Consider the following 18,765-nt stretch of genomic DNA (forward strand, 5'->3'; position numbering starts at 1 on the left):
TACTTTCGGGGGTTACAGCACCCTTTAACGGTCAAGCCAGCCGGCCCTTTACTTATGACACAGGCGCACGCTTGGCACTACTTTGTTGATGCACGTGCGGCTACTGCGCACACAATTCACAAACACAGAAAATATATAATTTTTTTAGCACTTGGGGGGAGCACCCCTGATGGACAGAGCACCCCCTGGACAACACTACAGCACCCCTTTAGGACTGGAACACTGCACAGGACTTTGGAGTGGACACAGCCCCTATGGAGAACTGACTGCACAACACAGTCCAGCCAGCCCCTATGGACTTTGAAGTAGTGGACACAGCCCCTATTAACAACAGCAGCACAGCACAACACAGCCAGCCCCTATGGACTTTGAAGTAGTGGACAACAGCAGCACTACACTACACTACACAGCCCAGCCAGCCCTAACTCCCACCCTCCCTCTTCACTGTCCACAGCCGAGTGAGAAAATGGCGCCGACGCGGGTACCTTATATAGGATCCAAAACCCGCGAGACTCGGAAGGCGGGATGATGACGTTTTGCCTCGATTTCAGATCCGAGTCAGGCGGGAAAAGTCGAGCCTGACTCGGATCGGACTCGGATCGGGGGGTCTCGGGGGGGTTCGGATTTCAGAAATCCGAACCCGCTCACCCCTAATTGTTACCCATATTTTTCTCACTTTTCATCAAATTTCTTTGTTTGTTAAAAACTGAGCTTTTCATACTTACCCTCCCCCCTTCTCCCACTAGCCCTCCCCATTAGTGCCTAAACCTAACCCTCCACCCCCTTCATGCCTAGACCTAACCCTCCACCCTTCGTACTTAAACCTAACCCTCCCCCTATTTCTGTACTCATTCTGCTCTCAAGCTCCATTATGCCCTGTTCCCCTCTCCCCATGTCTGTACATGTTCTGCTCTTCCCTCCCACCAGTGCCCCCTGTTCCCCTCTCCCCATATCTGTACATGTTCTGCTCTCCTGTGTACTCTGCCCTCCCACCTGTGCCCCCTGTTCCCCTCTCCCCATGCCTGTGCATGTTCTGCTCTCCTGTATACTCTGCCCTCCCACCTCTGTGCCCCCTGTTCCCCTCTCCCCATGTCTGTACCCCTTCTGCTCTCCCATGTACTCTGCCCTCCCACCTTTGTGAGCCCTGTACCCCTCTCCCCGTGTCTGTACCCCTTCTGCCCTCCCACCTCTGTGACCCCTGTTCCCCTCTCCCCATGTCTGTACCCCTTCTGCTCTCCCGTATACTCTGCCTCCCACCTCTGTGACCCTTGTTCCCTTCTCCCCATGTCTGTACCCTTTCTGCTCTCCCATGTACTCTGCCCTCCCACCTCTGTGCCCCCCGTTCCCCTCTCCTCATGTCTGTACCCCTTCTGCTCTCCCATGTATTCTGCCCTCCCACCTCTGTGACCCCTGTTCCCTTCTCCCAATGTCTGTACCCCTTCTGCTCTCCCATGTATTCTGCCCTCCCACCTCTGTAACACCTGTTCCCTTCTCCCCATGTCTGTACCCCTTATGCATTCCCGTGTATTTTGCCCTCCCACCTCTGTGACCCCTGTTCCCCTCTCCCCATGCCTGTACATGTTCTGCTCTCTCTGTACTCTGCCCTCACACCTCTGTGCCCCCTGTTCCCTTCTCCCCATGTTTGTACCCCTTCTGCTCTCCCGTGTACTCTGCCCTTCCACCTCTGTGACCCCTGTTCCCCTCTCCCCATGTCTGTACCCCTTCTGCTCTCCCGTGTCTGTACCCCTTCTGCCCTTCCACCTCTGTGACCTCTGTTCCCCTCTCCCCGTGTCTGTACCCCTTCTGCCCTCCCACCTCTGTGACCCTATTCCCCTCTCCCCATGTCTGTACCCCTTCTGCTCTCCCGTATACTCTGCCTCCCACCTCTGTGACCTTTGTTCCCTTCTCCCCATGTCTGTACCCCTTCTGCTCTCCCATGCATTCTGCCCTCCCACCTCTGTGACCCCTGTTCCCTTCTCCCAATGTCTGTACCCCTTCTGCTCTCCTGTGTATTCTGCCCTCCCACCTCTGTGACACCTGTTCCCTTCTCCCCATGTCTGTACCCCTTCTGCTCTCCCGTGTATTTTGCCCTCCCATCTCTGTGACCCCTGTTCCCCTCTCCCCATGTCTGTACCCCTTCTGCTCTCCCGTATACTCTGCCTCCCACCTCTGTGACCCTTGTTTCCTTCTCCCCATGTCTGTACCCCTTCTGCTCTCCCGTGTATTCTGCCCTCCCACCTCTGTGACCCCTGTTCCCTCCTCCCCATGTCTGTACCCCTTCTGCTCTCCCGTGTATTTTGCCCTCCCATCTCTGTGACCCCTGTTCCCCTCTCCCCATGTCTGTACCCCTTCTGCTTTTCTGTGTACTAAGTGCCCCCTATTCTCCTCATGTCTGTACCGGGCATGCTGTTCTGGGCTTTTTTATGTGCTACACACAGTGAGGCATAAATTGTCATAGGACCCAGACACTATGGAGTAGGACCCCATTTTTTTGAAAGTGAGGGGTCCCTGGGACCCACACTTTTTTACATTTAGCGCGATCACTAGGTGTAAGGGGCATTACTGTGTGTAACTTGAATGAGGGGCACTACTCTGCAGTGTAATGTGACAAAGGGGCACTATGGTATGGAATAATTTGAATTGGGGGTACTATTGTGTGCTCACGCCCCTTCTCAGCGAGCACACAACTGTTTTTTTCGACGCGCGCCTACGATGCGCATACTACCATATTCTTTTGTGTCGGGGGAACCAAAGCTCTTTATGTCTACAGGGCATCAAAATGTGTAGTAACAGCTCTGCTTTGGTGGCACAGACGTGTCCTCCTCTGCTCAGCTCCCCTGCCCTAAAAAATTCCTACAGTGAACACCATCTAATCCTCTACAACTGCTAGGCCTTGGTCAACTGGGAAAATGCCTTTCCTTTACTTTGTGCGTGACATATACTAATGTAGCGCCAGCTTTACCTAACAGAGCCAACCAAATACCAAATGTTTAAATATGGCACATGTTTAAATCCTCTGTAGGATGTGCTCTTTTGTGTGTATTTTAATACAGAGAATGATGTACACTTTTATGTTCTAATATTAATTATATGTGTAAGCGCATAGACTAAGATGTGGGAGGAGTCAGGATTAGTAAGGGGAGGAGTCTATGCCAGGAGCCAGGTGCTGACGCGAGGTGGGCCTGTGTGCTTTAAAATGCCAGGGCCTATTTTTAGTCCCAGTCCGGCCCTGCATATAGGAAAGGAAAAGCTGCTGTATTTTGCTAACAAAGCATATTTTTCCTTTACCCCCCACAACTATCGCCATCCTCCGGTGATCAGATGACAATAACAGTACTTGTACTATAGCAATCCTAGTTAAATAGCCGATAGTTAGCTTTAGGGTTGCCATCACGTGGTTAAAACCAGTACATAAACAAGGGGTCTGAATAGTGTAGAGGCCCACAGCTTTATTGTACCTGTGACCTACTGTATGGGCATCCATTTTTTTTTTTAACTGACTACTCACTGCCACATTGGTTTATAATTATATATTTATTGTAGATGCAAAAAGTACTGATCTGGAGTATTCAGTTAAAGGTGCAGTGGCGTAACTACTGCCCCCGCAGCCCCCGCGGTGGCTTGGAGGTGCCAGGTAGCTTGGGGGCGACGGGGGCAGTGGTTACGCCACTGCAACTGTGAGCGCTGGGTTCTGAAATGATCGGAGGCTAAGGAAGCCTCCAATCACTTCAGAGGCCAGCGTTCCCAGTAATGCAGTGCGCGGGTGACGTCATAACGTCACCCGCGACCTGGGGAACCTGCGTGGCCGCGTCTGCTGGATCTGTTTAGATCCAGTCAGCGTGGCAGCGGGAGAGACAACGCGAATGACAGCGCGCAAAGTCAGGTAAGTGAGGGAAGCGGAGGGGAAGGAGAGAGAGGTTTGGGGAGGCCACAACTACAGGAGAGGCCACAACTACAGTGGGCACTACTAAAAGGGGCACAACTACGGGGGCACTACTAAAAGAGGCACAACTACAGAGGGCACTACTAAAAGAGGCACTACTAGAAGGGGCACAACTACAGGGGGAATTACTAAAAGGGGCACAACTACAGAGGGCACTACTTTAATGGGCACTACTACAGGGGGCCCTGCATAATGGGCACTACTACAGGGGGCATTGCATAATGGGCACTATTATAGGGGGCATTGCATAAGGAGCACTAGTATAGGAGGCATTGCATATGGGGTACAACTACAGGAGGCACTACTTTAATGGTCACAACTACAGGGGGCCCTGCATAATGGGCACAACTACATGGGGCCCTGCATAATGGGCACAACTACAGGGGGCATTGCATAAGGGGCACTATTACAGGGGACATTGCATAAGGGGCGCATCTACAGGGGGAATTACTAAAAGGGGCACAACTACAGAGGGCACTACTTTAATGGGCACAACTACAGGGGGCCCTGCATAATGGGCACTACTACAGGGGGCATTGCATAATGGGCACTATTATAGGGGGCATTGCATAAGGAGCACTAGTATAGGAGGCATTGCATATGGGGTACACTACAGGGGGCACTACTTTAATGGTCACAACTACAGGGGGCCCTGCATAATGGGCACAACTACATGGGGCCCTGCATAATGGGCACTACTACAGGGGGCATTGCATAAGAGGCACTACTACAGGGGACATTGCATAAGGGGCACTATTACAGGGGACATTGCATAAGGGGCACTAGTATAAGGGGCATTGCATATGGGGCACAACAACAGGGGGCACTACTTTAATGGGCACAACTACAAGGGGCCCTGCATAATGGGCACTATTACAGGGGGCATTGCATAAGGGGCACTATTACAGGGGGCATTGCATAAGGGGCACTAGTATAGGGGGCACTGTATAAGGGGCACTAACTTGATACACGCAGTTTACAGGTTATAAACTATGGGCCTGATTCAGACCCACTCGCAAGCGGCTGTCCGCTCGCAAGTGGGTCGATGTTGTGCTCTGCGCATGCGCACGACGGCGGGAGCTCCGTCGTGCGCATGCGCCAGACGCGACGAGCGAAGGACTTTCCTTCGCTCGTTGTGTCTGATCAAAGGGGGCGTGCTGTCGATGTTAATTGACAGCACGCCCCCTTTGGTGGGCGTGCCGGGGGCGTGCCTCCCTGACGGGGGCGTTCCCATGGGAACGCCTCCCGTCAGAAGCCGGCCCACTGACATCACTAGTGATGTCAGTGGGAGTGATTTTGGCTCTGATAGAGCCAAAATCACTCCGGGGCTTGCGGTTGAAAACCTCAACCGCAGGCTCCGGCTCGCAGTTTCGATGGTCGCGATGGTCACGACCATCGCGGCCATCAAACTGCACGCTCGTATAGGCTGTGGGTGGTGACCCACAGCTATACGAGCGTCCAGGAGGACGCTCCATTTTTATGGAGGGCGGCCCTCATTCAGAGCGTGCGCTCTGCTCAGAGCGTACGGCTCTGAATGAGGGCCTATGTTCCCAATAATCTGGTTCTACACGGGCATAAAATCTGTGCAACCTGTCTTCAGCTGAGGTGACAGACTGGCAGGAGCAGAGAGGAGGGTTGGTGAAGTAGATCTGTCAGGGTGGGATGTAATGGGCATTACTGTTTGGCATAATGTGTATTTGGCATTACTGTGTGCACAATGTGCTATTAGGGGCATTAATGTGTGGCATAATGTGTTGTATGTGGCATTATAGTGTGGCATAATGTGAAAAAGGGGCATTACAGTGTGGTATAAATATGTTATAAGGGCATTACTGTATGTCATTATGTGTTATACGTGGCATTATTGTGTGGCATGTGTAAGGGGATTGCTGTGTGGCATAATGTGTTGTAAGGGGCATTCCGGTGTGGTATACTGTGTTATAAGTGGCTTTACTTAGTGTGTCATAATGTGTAAGACACGTTACTGTATCATGTAACCACACACCTTTAATGTCGTCTTTGGGTGTGTTTGAGCTTTGGACGGGGAAGGGGGCGTCTGAAACTTTTTTGGCATGGGGGAGCAAAATTTATAGTTACGCCACTGTAGGGGTGGTGGGGAGCAGTACCATTGCAGGGGGTTGTATTCTGTCATGGGGCAGGGCTGCTATCATGGGAGTACAGGGGGGATGGATGTAAGTGGGCCAGAATGATGTGGGGAACCAGCGGACGCTGATGATGCAGGTCGCAAATTGCTTCTCATTCAAAAACAATCCTGTGAATGTTCTTCCAAATAACAGCGTGGTCATTTTTGATTTCTGTTTTTAACTGGCTATTGCACATGTAGTTGAAGCTCCATAACACAGATTAATTATTGAGAGGACTAATGGATTACATGCTGTGTAGTCAGTATTAGGCCACTCTATATGGCCCTATGTATTTTCTGATGTATTACGCTTTGATACACTTTGCTAGAGGTACATCAGAAAACTGTGTAACTTGGATGTAAAGAACTTCAGGATTTGTCAGCATCTCTGGTAAATTAATAAAACGTAGGAGTATTCACAGAGCCGTAACTAGACTTTTTGGTGCCCTGTACCAGAAAGAGCATTGGTGCCCCCCTCATTTTTCAAAGGGACATAATGCACCCACAAAAAAAAAAAGGGCCATGGCTTCATGGGGAAGGGCCAGGGAAGAGACAGGAGAGGCCAGGAGATGCTGGGGATGAAATAAGAGGAAGCTACAAGCAAGAATGATAATAAACAGAAATTTGACAGGCCCAAACAGCGCCCACTGACCTGTGGTGCCCTGTGCGATGGCACCAGCCACACTACCCTAGCTAAGGTCCTGAGTATTCACACTCATTATACATTGCGGTACTCATATACTAATTCAGATTTTCAGGCTATTAATCAGCTGTCCTTATTTTATTTTATTAACAGTTTCTTATAAAGTGCAGCATATTCCGTTGCGCTTTACAATTGTAAACATTAATAGAATAAAACTGGGTAATAACAGACAGATATATAGGTAGGAAGGCCCTGCCCGCAAGCTTACAATCTATAGTCCTTGACTATTTAAAAAAAAAAAAGGCCTAATTTAATATTGTAACTTGCAACAAATATGGGTATGAGTGAGATCACCAATGGATACTTAACTGTGGTTGCAGTTTCGAAAAGCCATAAGTGATTTGGGCTGTTGGCCAGACTGAATCACCTGTGTTTGAATGCTCAACAATGGAGAGTTGTCATTGGGCCTGATTCAATACGGATCGCAACTGGGATTGCAATAGCGATTACGCACACAGTCTCTCTGTTATAGTATGCTAATCCACTGTGATCGCAATGCCGTCGCAGCCCAGTATAAGGACGCCCACCTTACACACATCCGTAATACTTTGCAAGACTGCGAAACCATTGGTAACATCGAGTACCATTGCAGACTCACACACACTTGCACAAGCTCTGACCTTACTCAGGAATTGCTGACCTCATCGCACGCAGTGAGTACACAAGTTGCGTAAGGCATCGCAGTGGATAATTTATGCATGTCCCTGCAACAGCGTTCAAATGCACTGGCATGCCTGCGTTTCGCCGACCCCCCCCCGTCATCACCCCCAAATGGTACTTCCTGACAATCACTATGCGATGGGTCTGCGTAGTCACTGCGATCGCCAGGGGCTGGCTGGCAACTTTTAGCCTGGGGGGCAAATGCATGCAGGCGGCCCTGGCAGAGGAGTAGCGTGTAGCCAGGGTGCTCGAAAGAACGTGCGTGCTACGGTGCCCTCCTCCCCCCCTCAAGTGTTCTAGGGAGGAGGCGGGTCCATATGGGATTATGTAAGGTAAAAATAAAGATATGGGGCAGCCCCCTGTCGTAGTGCCCATATGCAGTGCCACCCTGTGCCACAGGAGGACACCCTTATGCAGGCCTCGAGTAGTGCCCCCAGTAGTGATCCCCCCTATGCAGAGGAGTAGCGTTGAACCATGGCACCCGGAGAAAGTGCATATCATAGCGCCCCCCTCCCTGTACTGAACTGTGCCAGTGGGATATGGCCAGCCTGTGGGGGAATACTGAAGTGAAGAGAAAAACAGGAAACAGTGGCAGTATCATGCTGGGCATTGAGGTCCCAATAGGGGAATATAATGCTTCGGTGATGCACTATCTGACAGTAAGGGGTAGCTGCTTTGGCACTGCTTTATTTATGTACAGCTCCTAGGATCTAACTTTTATCTCATTTGAATCATTGTTATTAGTCAGTAGAGGAGATTGTATTATATATTCTGATCATTTAACTGAAATAGACAGAATAAATGTGCTAGAGTGAGATTACACAGGGTACACAGTTTATTACTGCAATTACTGCCCCAAGCAGCTATCACTGGAGTGGGGACACCTATAGGAAGCTCCATTCTCAGCTATGCTCCTACTTAGCAAATATACATTGCACCTATATTACTGTGAGTACTACTAATCATGTTCTGTCTACCACCATTATTATTATATAAGGTCTACTAATACAGTATTTTTTAAAAGATCTTTCAGATACCACTGAGTGGTCATGCCTGGGAACACCTCATTACTTTATATAGCAAAGCAATGACTTTTTTGAAACTCATACCTGCCAATAAGAAAAGGAGAGGAGAGGGGTGGTGACAGAAGCCAATAAGAAAGGAGAGGGGAGGGGCAAAGTGCCGATCAGAGAGGGGTGTTGACAGAAGCCAATAAGAGAGGAGTGGGGAGGGGCAAAGAGCCGATCACATGGTAGAGAGGGGAGGAAATTATAGAGGTGAGAAGTAAATAATCAGTGCGACAGGAAAGGGAAGGTGACAGAAGATGATCACAGAGGAGGGAGGGCCGGAGGGGAGATGACAGAAGATGATCACAGAGGAGGGAGGGCCGGAGGGGAGGTGACAGAAGATGATCACAGAGGAGGGAGGGCCGGAGGGGAGGTGACAGAAGATGATCACAGAGGAGGAAGGGCCGGAGGGGAGGTGACAGAAGATGGTCACAGAGGAGGGGGGGCCAGAGGGGAGGTGACAAGTGACAGAAGATGATCACAGAGAAGGGGGGCCGGAAGGGAGGTGACAGAAGGTGATCCCAGAGGGGGGGGGGGGCGGAGGGGAGGTGACAGAAGATGGTCACAAAGGAGGGGGGGCCGGAGGAGAGGTGACAGAAGATGGTCACAGAGGAGGGGGGGCCGGAGGGGAGGTGACAGAAGATGATCACAGAGGAGGGGGGGCCGGAGGGGAGGTGACAGAAGATGATCACAGAGGAGGGAGGGCCGGAGGGGAGGTGACAGAAGATGATCACAAAGGAGGGAGGGCCAGAGGGAAAAAAATCTGGGCAGCCTGAGGGAGCATGAAATGTAGAAACAGATCTCAGATCCGTAACTTATTTAGGATATAGAGCAAACACACCAAGATAAAACTAACAGGCGGCCATCATACTGTGCAGCGCCCCATGAATTCCGGAACCCTGAATGGCGCCCTCTCTCCATTTTGGCGCCCGGAGCTCATGCTCCACTGGAACCACCCTCGCTACTCCCCTGCCCCTATGCAGTGCCCCTTGTGCCCCCAGTAGTAAGCCCCATAGTGCCCCCAGTAGTGGTAACCCTTATGCAGTGCCCCTTAAATAGTGGCCCCAGTTGTAATCTTCCCCCTATGCAGTACCCCCACTATTGCCCTTTATATAGAGCCCCCAGCAGTGGTCCCTCGATGCAGTGCCCCCAGTGGTAGTCCTCTCCCCCCTATGCAATGCCCCTAGTAGTAGTCCCCTCCCCTTGTAGTGCCCCTAGTAGTAGTCCCCTCCAGTAGTAGTACCCCCCTTGTAGTGCCCCCAGTAGTAGTAGTCCCCCCCTTGTAGTGCTCCCAGTAGTAGTAGTCCCCCCCTTGTAGTGCTCCCAGTAGTATTCCCCCCCTGTTGTGCTCCCAGGAGTCCCCCCCTTGTAGTGCCCCCAGTAGTATTCCCCCTCTGTAGTGCTCCCAGTAGTCCCCCCCTTGTAGTGCTCCCAGTAGTCCCCCCCTTGTGCCCCCAGTAGTATTCCCCCCCTTGTAGTGCCCCCAGTAGTCCCCCCCTTGTAGTGCTCCCAGGAGTCCCCCCCTTGTAGTGCTCCCAGGAGTCCCCCCCTTGTAGTGCTCCCAGGAGTCCCCCCCTTGTAGTGCTCCCAGGAGTCCCCCCCCCTTGTAGTGCTCCCAGGAGTCCCCCCCCCTTGTAGTGCTCCCAGGAGTCCCCCCCCCTTGTAGTGCTCCCAGGAGTCCCCCCCCCTTGTAGTGCTCCCAGGAGTCCCCCCCTTGTAGTGCTCCCAGGAGTCCCCCCCTTGTAGTGCTCCCAGGAGTCCCCCCCTTGTAGTGCTCCCAGGAGTCCCCCCCTTGTAGTGCTCCCAGGAGTCCCCCCCTTGTAGTGCTCCCAGGAGTCCCCCCCTTGTAGTGCTCCCAGGAGTCCCCCCCTTGTAGTGCTCCCAGGAGTCCCCCCCTTGTAGTGCTCCCAGGAGTCCCCCCCCTGTAGTGCTCCCAGGAGTCCCCCCCCTGTAGTGCTCCCAGGAGTCCCCCCCTTGTAGTGCTCCCAGGAGTCCCCCCCTTGTAGTGCTCCCAGGAGTCCCCCCCTTGTAGTGCTCCCAGGAGTCCCCCCCTTGTAGTGCTCCCAGGAGTCCCCCCCTTGTAGTGCTCCCAGGAGTCCCCCCCCCTTGTAGTGCTCCCAGGAGTCCCCCCCCCTTGTAGTGCTCCCAGGAGTCCCCCCCCTTGTAGTGCTCCCAGGAGTCCCCCCCCCTTGTAGTGCTCCCAGGAGTCCCCCCCCCTTGTAGTGCTCCCAGGAGTCCCCCCCCCTTGTAGTGCTCCCAGGAGTCCCCCCCCCTTGTAGTGCTCCCAGGAGTCCCCCCCCCTTGTAGTGCTCCCAGGAGTCCCCCCCCTTGTAGTGCTCCCAGGAGTCCCCCCCCTTGTAGTGCTCCCAGGAGTCCCCCCCCTTGTAGTGCTCCCAGGAGTCCCCCCCCTTGTAGTGCTCCCAGGAGTCCCCCCCCTTGTAGTGCTCCCAGGAGTCCCCCCCCTTGTAGTGCTCCCAGGAGTCCCCCCCCTTGTAGTGCTCCCAGGAGTCCCCCCCCTTGCAGTGCTCCCAGGAGTCCCCCCCCTTGCAGTGCTCCCAGGAGTCCCCCCCCTTGCAGTGCTCCCAGGAGTCCCCCCCCTTGCAGTGCTCCCAGGAGTCCCCCCCCTTGCAGTGCTCCCAGGAGTCCCCCCCCTTGCAGTGCTCCCAGGAGTCCCCCCCCTTGTAGTGCCCCCAGGAGTCCCCCCCTGTAGTGCTCCCAGGAGTCCCCCCCTTGTAGTGCTCCCAGTAGTCCGTTCCCCCCAGTAGAGACATAATAAAAGAAAAACACACTTACCTGACACCCGCTCCTGCTCCTTGTCCCGCCGCCGAGATCAGCTCCTCCGTCCGCCGCTTTGCATTATGGGAGTGACGCGTCATGGGAGTGACGCGTCACTCCCATTTTACCCACTGCGGGAGCCGGAAGATGTCCGGCTCTGGCAGTGGGAGCAGCAGCAGCCGATAAGAGTCTGTCTGACTCTCATCAGCTGCTAAAGCAAACACACAGCTGCCGGCGCCGGCGGCTGTGTGTTTGTGCTGTGTAGCGCTGACCGAACTCCGTCCGGTCAGCGCTACACACGCGGTGCAGACTGTGTCACAGTGACACAGTCTGCACCGCGGCCCGCATGACGCTGCGGCCCGGGGGGCACATGGCACCCTGCCCCCCGGCCCAGCCCGCCACTAGCGATCGCAGTCCCGATCGCAGTGGAGTATTTTCACACGCACACTGCGATGCATATGTAGGACGCAACAATTGCGTGCAACGGAGATCCTCTGCGAGGAGCAGCTTACCCTATTTTTCTTAGAGAGGCGTGACTGAAGCAACAGTAAAAAGGATCCATCTGTATCAATACATTGTTTTTGGCCACTTCTTTGACACAATATATATTTTATTTATCAAAATTACCTTTCCAATCACAGCCCTGTTTCTTGTTTAAATGTAGCATGTATTTCTCTTTTTAATTATCATTTTATTCCTAAGGAAGTCAGAACATATATTATTTTAGAATTTTAGAACATATATTAACTTTTTTTTCAGTTTAGTACATTCCTTATTATTCTATAATCAGCCTGACTACCATCTTTGTTTTCAGTAACTTATTTAGTACGCTATGACAACTGTCCATCTTCGTGGACAGAGTAATGCGGAGACACTTAGAATGACTAACAGTCCACAGGGCCTTATAGGAACCACAGCCACTATGTTAAGTATTCACTTCCTATTGGTCTATTGCACCAACATTTTTATTTCTTTCATTCTTCAAGGACAATTTATTGACCATCTAAGGAGTATGTTTCCTAAATGAAAATGTTAAGGCTAATAGCCCCAAAACCTTACTTGGTATCTGAGTACCCCAATATTGGACTCTACCCACTAACCGGAGTACTGCCCAAGCTGGCACTCTGTTCCATTCCACATTTTTGTAGAGGAACTCCAGTACCCAGGTAGAAGCTGCAATACATAGCATTTTCTTTGCACACAATAAATGGACAATTAATATTAGCAAACACGGGTATTACCTGCTCAGTAACTGTACTGATGACTTGAAGAGCCACTTTGAACATACAGTACTGTATATAGGAAGTTGTTTTTTGTCAGTGTTCACTGGTACATGTTTTTTATTGTACTGTGTCTCCCACTTGAGCATTATGAACATCAATAGCATCGTAATGCCCAAGAGCGTAGGTAGGTGTAGAGAATGTAATACCTATGTCATCCTTGTGATGGGGGATGAAGACAATGGGGTCTATTTACTAGCTTTGTTTGGAGTCATAGGGCCTTATTCAATTAGGTGCGAAAAGTTGAGTACTTTCCGCATGCCGGACTTTTCACCGTCATCGCTGGTTTTCCATGGGAAAAAGTATTGCATGCGTCCCCGCTTTTCCCCGTATTCAATTAGAAATCAGCAAAAATGGCACCTGGCGAATTCGTACCTGGCGAAAAGTACTGTCAACAATGGGGAAAACAGTCTGTACCCCCCGAAAAGCTGCACTAACATAGGGGATCACTATAGGTGAGTCCTAGTAACCTTACTAAAGCTATTCTGGGTACTTTAGTTCTCTCAATTGCTTGCTATTAGCGTCTTTGCATAAGTGGTGAAGAATGGCATTAAGCAATATTTTTTCAATAAAATAACTAGACCCAGCAAATTTGGGGTATACGAAAATGGGTGCTCGCATATTTAAACTTTATTAATGTTAAGTTTAAAAAAAACTTAAAAATCCACCTGCCGCAACCACCTGCAATCCCAAAAACACCTGGTGCATACTTGGGGACCCCTCTGGAGTCTATGTCGCTAGTTTTTAAGTTTGTCCCCCAACTTCGGTCTTTTTTGCCCCCAAAATGAAAGTGCTTTTTTGAGGTGTTTTTTTGACACAGTTTACCTTTGGGGGGCTGTCCCTAGGGTGCTGAGTGGTTTCCGGATGTCTGCACCCCAAAACCCCAATTCTGCACTTTTTTGCGACTGCTATTCATAGGCAAAACTTTTTCGGCGGGTTCATTGCATTGACTTTCCACACCGGCGAAAAAGTCTCCACAATTAAATACGGGGATAAGTTGCCACTGGTGAAATACGTAATCGGCGAAATTTTTACACCAAAAATGTCTTTTCGCACATAATTGAATACAGCCCATAGTGAATGGAGATAACATTCCAACCAACCAGCTCCTCATTGTAATTTTTCAAACACAGCCTGTGACATGGCAGTTAGGAGCTGATTGGCTGGTACTTTATCTCTGTTCACTTTATCTCCATCCAAAGTGTAGTAAATAGACCCCTCTATCATGTCTGTTTCATTATGATCAATGATGCAATGCTTTCTTGTAAGCAAGGCTCAGGGGCATATTAAGAGAGGAGGAGGCCTGTGTTCACTCTCCATCCGGGGCCCCCTCCTCTCTCCCCTGTTGCCATCTGTGAACTGCGTGGCAGCCATTTTCCCAATGATTTCCTACTGCACATGTGCAAAACGCCAGGAAAATGGCAGCGGTGGCTATTTTCCAGGCATTTTCCAGCAGCACTACTCTGTGGGACATCAGAAAGGTACAGTAAGCATGAAAAAAGTATGGGTGCAGGGTGTGCGATGCGGGACCCCCTGGACTTAGGGGCCCATGTACACTACACACCCTACACCCATAAGCGCACGCAGGGGGGGTTTCCGAGTACCCAGAAACCCACCCCGCCCACCGATCAGTGCGGTAAGTGTAGTGTGGACCGCAGTGAGTGCAGTCCACACTACATAGTAACAAACACACTGCCGTGCCAGGTAGTACTACCCAGCGGCGGTGTGTTTGGTTAAGCAGCCAATGACAGGCATACTCTCTTTGGCTGCTGCACCCACGGAGGGAGCCGGGCTGGAACTCACTCATGAGATCTGCCTTCCGGCTCCTGCAGTGGGTATTGGACGTTATGACGTCTCTCCCTTAGTGCAGAACGGGAGGACAGAGAAGCCGACAGTGGCGGTCGCAAGAGTGGGGATTCAGGTAAGTATACTGTGTGTGTTTTGTTTTATATATGTAAAGGGCACTACATAGGGCGGACCACTACTGGGGCCACTGTATAAGGGGCACTACTGGGGGCACTGCATAGGTGGGACCACTACTGGGGACACTGTATAAAGGGCACTAGTGGGGGCACTGTATAAGGGGTACTACTGGGGGCACTGCATAGGTGGGACCACTACTGGGGCACTGTATAAAGGGCACTACTGGGGGCACTGTATAAAGGGCTCTACTGGGGGCACTGTATAAGGGGCACTACTGGGGGGAGGTTTTTTTTTAAATAATGCTGTCTGTATTTATTTGCCTGCTGCATTCATGTTTTTTAGTGATAGAGGTTAGTGTGTCTGTGTCAGTCAGTGTGTGTGTACCCTGTCATAGGCTGAGTGGTATATTTTACTGTAGTGGTCCTAAATCCTGTGTAAGATGTTTATATATATATATATATATATATATATATATATATATATATATATTTATATATATATATATTTGTGGCTAGATGTTTTTTCATTGGTTCGGTAACCAAGGATGTGGAAAACCCCCTTCAAAATCCTGCGTTTGCCACCGGCACCCATTTATCGAACATAAGCTATAGTAAATAATGTTCCTTTGAGACTAGTTTGAAAATATTACACTAAAATAGTTGCCTATGAAAAACACTTCATATAAAAATTTAGCGACCAATGCTGAACTGTATGCAAGTCAGCCGCTATTGCTCATGCACTGTGCTCAGAGCAAAATGCTTATATTCACTCATATGCAAAGTTATACCATCTCTGCTGCCAGACCACCCCTACGCGTCCATGTTTTTCTCCTATTTGCTGTATGCATTAAGTTTAACTAAGCCATTTGACTGGACTGTACTACATTTGCTTTACCTACTGAGTAGACTTATGTTCCCTGATATTATATAAAAAGTTTGGCAGCAATGAACAGATACAGGAAGCAGTGAAAGTCTGGACTGCGGTTATAGTTACATTGTTCTGGTAAATATTCATGTCATTACAAAAATGTCTGTATGATTTCAAAGATAACTATGGGCCTGATTCAGAGCTGAACGCTCTGACCAGAGCGCTCGCTCTGAATCAGGGCCCTCCTACCTTTTTTTGGAGCGTCCTCATGGACGCTCGCATAGCTGTGGGTTACCACCCACAGCTAAAGCGAGCGTCCATGATGATGGTCGCGATGGTCTTGACCATCGCGACCATCGGGCTTGCGATGGAGACCCTGCTGTAGGGTCTCGCTGCCGCAAGCCCTGGAGTGATTTTGGCTCTTTCAGAGCCAAAATCACTCCCACTGACATCACTAGTGACGTTAGTGGGGCCGGCTTCAGACGGCAGGCGTTCCCATGGGAACGCCTCCGTCTGGCAGGCACGCCCACCAAAGGGGGTGTGCTGTCAATCAACATCGACAGCACGCCCCCTTTGGTGCGAGACCCGGAGTGATGGAGAGCCCGTCGCTCGCCGGGTCTCGCGCATGCGCACGACGGAGCTCCCTCCGTTGTGCGCATGCACAGTGGGTGAACATCGACCCGCTTGCGAGCGTACTGCCACTCACGAGCGGGTCTGAATGACCCCCTATATCCACGAACAAGAAAAAAAATGTAGCATACTGTATGTATTCCCTTCCACACTCCATGTGCAGGATCTACCAGGGTTCCCTATGACCCTAGAGCCACAGGCACTGTACTTTCAGCAAATGCTGAGCTGATTGGGAAGATGAGAATTTTGTGACTATATCATATGTTACTTTATGTTACTTTAGTACAGGCCGCCTGCAGATATACTCATGTTAAGCTGCTAACAATAGCAACAGCAAACTGGATGATACTAAATAATAAGCTCAGAGTAAAATGCTACTTAATGAATAGTGGATTGTTTACAAAAGACTGACCAAAAGTGTTTCCTAATATGGTGCATTAATGTTTACTTGGTCAGAAGACAGAACAGCAGGGCCTTCAGTCCATTGTTTGTATGTATGTATGAGGAGTGTCGCACTGGCACACTGTGATTCTAGTATTATCTATAAAAGCTCCCCCTACTCCATGACACTACATGTAAGACTTATATCCCTAATTATATATTTTGTCCCAGTGATTTTGGAGACACACCAGAGTCCTGCTTGTAACTCACATATTAATGACTCTGCAGCATTATCTCATCGCCTCATCTTTACTTCCTGAGCTATGATGTATAAAATGACATTGATATGCAAGTGCAGGTCTCCGCATTAATTAAGCCAAGCTGTGTTTAACCTTTCACTAACATCCTCTGGAGTGCATTGGCTTACACAAGCACAATGCAAAAAAATGAATAAATAATCATTGCAATTTATTCACAAATAGTGGATTTTTCATATATCCAAAACTGATCTCTGTAGAACATGCTGTTCTGCATTATGCATGATCCCCAGAATAAAACATACAATTAGCCATCTAGTAGCAGACATTACAATTTATTTCTTCTCTTCTTTTCTGCACATTGACTCTTCTCTTCCCCCGTTCACCCTTCACTGTCCATTCATTTTACAGTGCACATAGCCCATGTGAAGCATGGCGGGCAGTCTGTACTGTTTCCATAGCAACCAACACTGTAGAAATGGCACCCTTCCCCCTATCCTCTTACTGTTTCTTTAGGGATGCTGTTTGTACTCTTTCTATCTGATTACTCCCCTCCTCCTCCCACCAACTGTACACAATCCCATATTCTGTTCTGGTACATACAATGTGGACAATGAAACACATGTCTGTGTCATGTACCAAAACCATGTGCACCACCGAAGTTCACAAGTTGCATTGAATAACTTGTTCTGCACACAGAGATGCGCAATCTTCAAGCATTCATATAATAATACTACTACTAATAATAATAATATTAATAATAATAATCATATCATAATAAAAAGCAGAAACATGCAGGCTCAGTTTGAGCACCCACACCTTCTCAGTGCAAAATTATTCAATATCCCTAAATATGCAGCTTCATTCAAACACTTCTATACATGCTCTTGTCAGTATCAGTGATGGCCAGCCACAGTAGCTGTAATGTAAGCAGTCTTGTTTGCACCACTATAAAAAAGATTATTAGTTATTCACAACACACGCTCGCATGAGCACGCTGCACCTGTTTGTGTACTTCACACAAAGAGCTGCAAATCCCTTTTCTGAGCCCATGCATAACGTATATCATATGGAAAATGATATACACTGATTGCACTAAAATATTTGATAAGCCTTTGCAAAGTAGAGAGTGACAGCTGCAACAAGACATTGGTTTGACAATACATAAAATAGGTAATTTGTAGTGTAATATTTTCCTAATCTATAGGTCAACAAATGGCAATAGATGGACCACCGGTTTGTGATTTGACTGCTGAATAATTGGATTGGAGGTACAAAGAACTGCACATGCGGACAGGCAGGCACATCTTGTGTCAGTTTAAGAAACATGTTATTCCGCAGGCACTGAAAGACATTGCAATATCTATGTTACAATAATCACTATTACCTTAACATAAAATTCTCAACAACATATAATCTAACATATGTATACTTACTGTATCTGCACCACATACAATAGATTTTATGTTAAGGCAAAAGATAATATCTTACCTTTCTAATAGAAAATTCATCAAGTATAAAATCCAATATTGTTGCACGTATTTGAATTGCAAGTGAACAGTATCCATGCAAAAATATAGAAAACAGGAGAAAAAATATGTTGCTTTTTTTGTGTTGTCTTTTATGTATTTTCCTCGTTTTGCTTTGATCCGTACTCAGTTTGATACAAAAGAAACAGAGAATAAAAATGAAGCACTTGTTTTAAAAAAATGAATTTCTTCTATGCTTACAAAAAGACTGTGGAAAAAATTAGACCTAATGTCTATTTGATTCCGTTGGATAAAATACCCCTCCTCATTTCCAAACGGATGCTCTTATTGGTTGGAAATATCAATGGGTGTCTGTTATTTTGTAAACCCACCTAGTCCCCTCCTCATATATATAATATATCTCCTCCTTTCCTGTAAAGATTCCATCAATAAACAGTCAATTCTCTATGTCTGGTTTGTTTTGCAGAGAAGACATAAAGAATTGTCAGCTATAATAACCTTTCCTATACTAAGGAGTTCTGCAGTATACATACAGTTGCAGACCTCTACCGCTGTGAATGGCTGGTTTCTTACATAAATTGTATTTTTGAGCATCCTTAAATGCTTCTGCCTAAAAATTTGGTTTTTCTTACTTCTTTTCTAATCA

General features: G+C 48.9%; 1 protein-coding gene across 2 annotated transcripts in view; it reads right to left on the reverse strand.

Annotated features, from left to right (window-relative positions):
* SHISA7 (shisa family member 7) overlaps nucleotides 1-18,208 on the reverse strand; it is a 206,623-nt gene extending 188,415 nt beyond the window's left edge. For both annotated transcript variants that reach the window (XM_088444489.1, XM_088444488.1), the window contains exon 1: nucleotides 18,121-18,208. The gene's annotated coding sequence lies outside the window, so the exon portion shown is untranslated. The remainder of the gene's footprint in view (nucleotides 1-18,120) is intronic.
* Nucleotides 18,209-18,765: the final 557 nt, after the last annotated feature.

The sequence above is a fragment of the Taudactylus pleione genome, unplaced genomic scaffold (assembly GCF_031769625.1).
Source record: "Taudactylus pleione unplaced genomic scaffold, aTauple2 ptg000366l, whole genome shotgun sequence".
NCBI classification, from domain to species: Eukaryota; Metazoa; Chordata; class Amphibia; order Anura; family Myobatrachidae; genus Taudactylus; species Taudactylus pleione.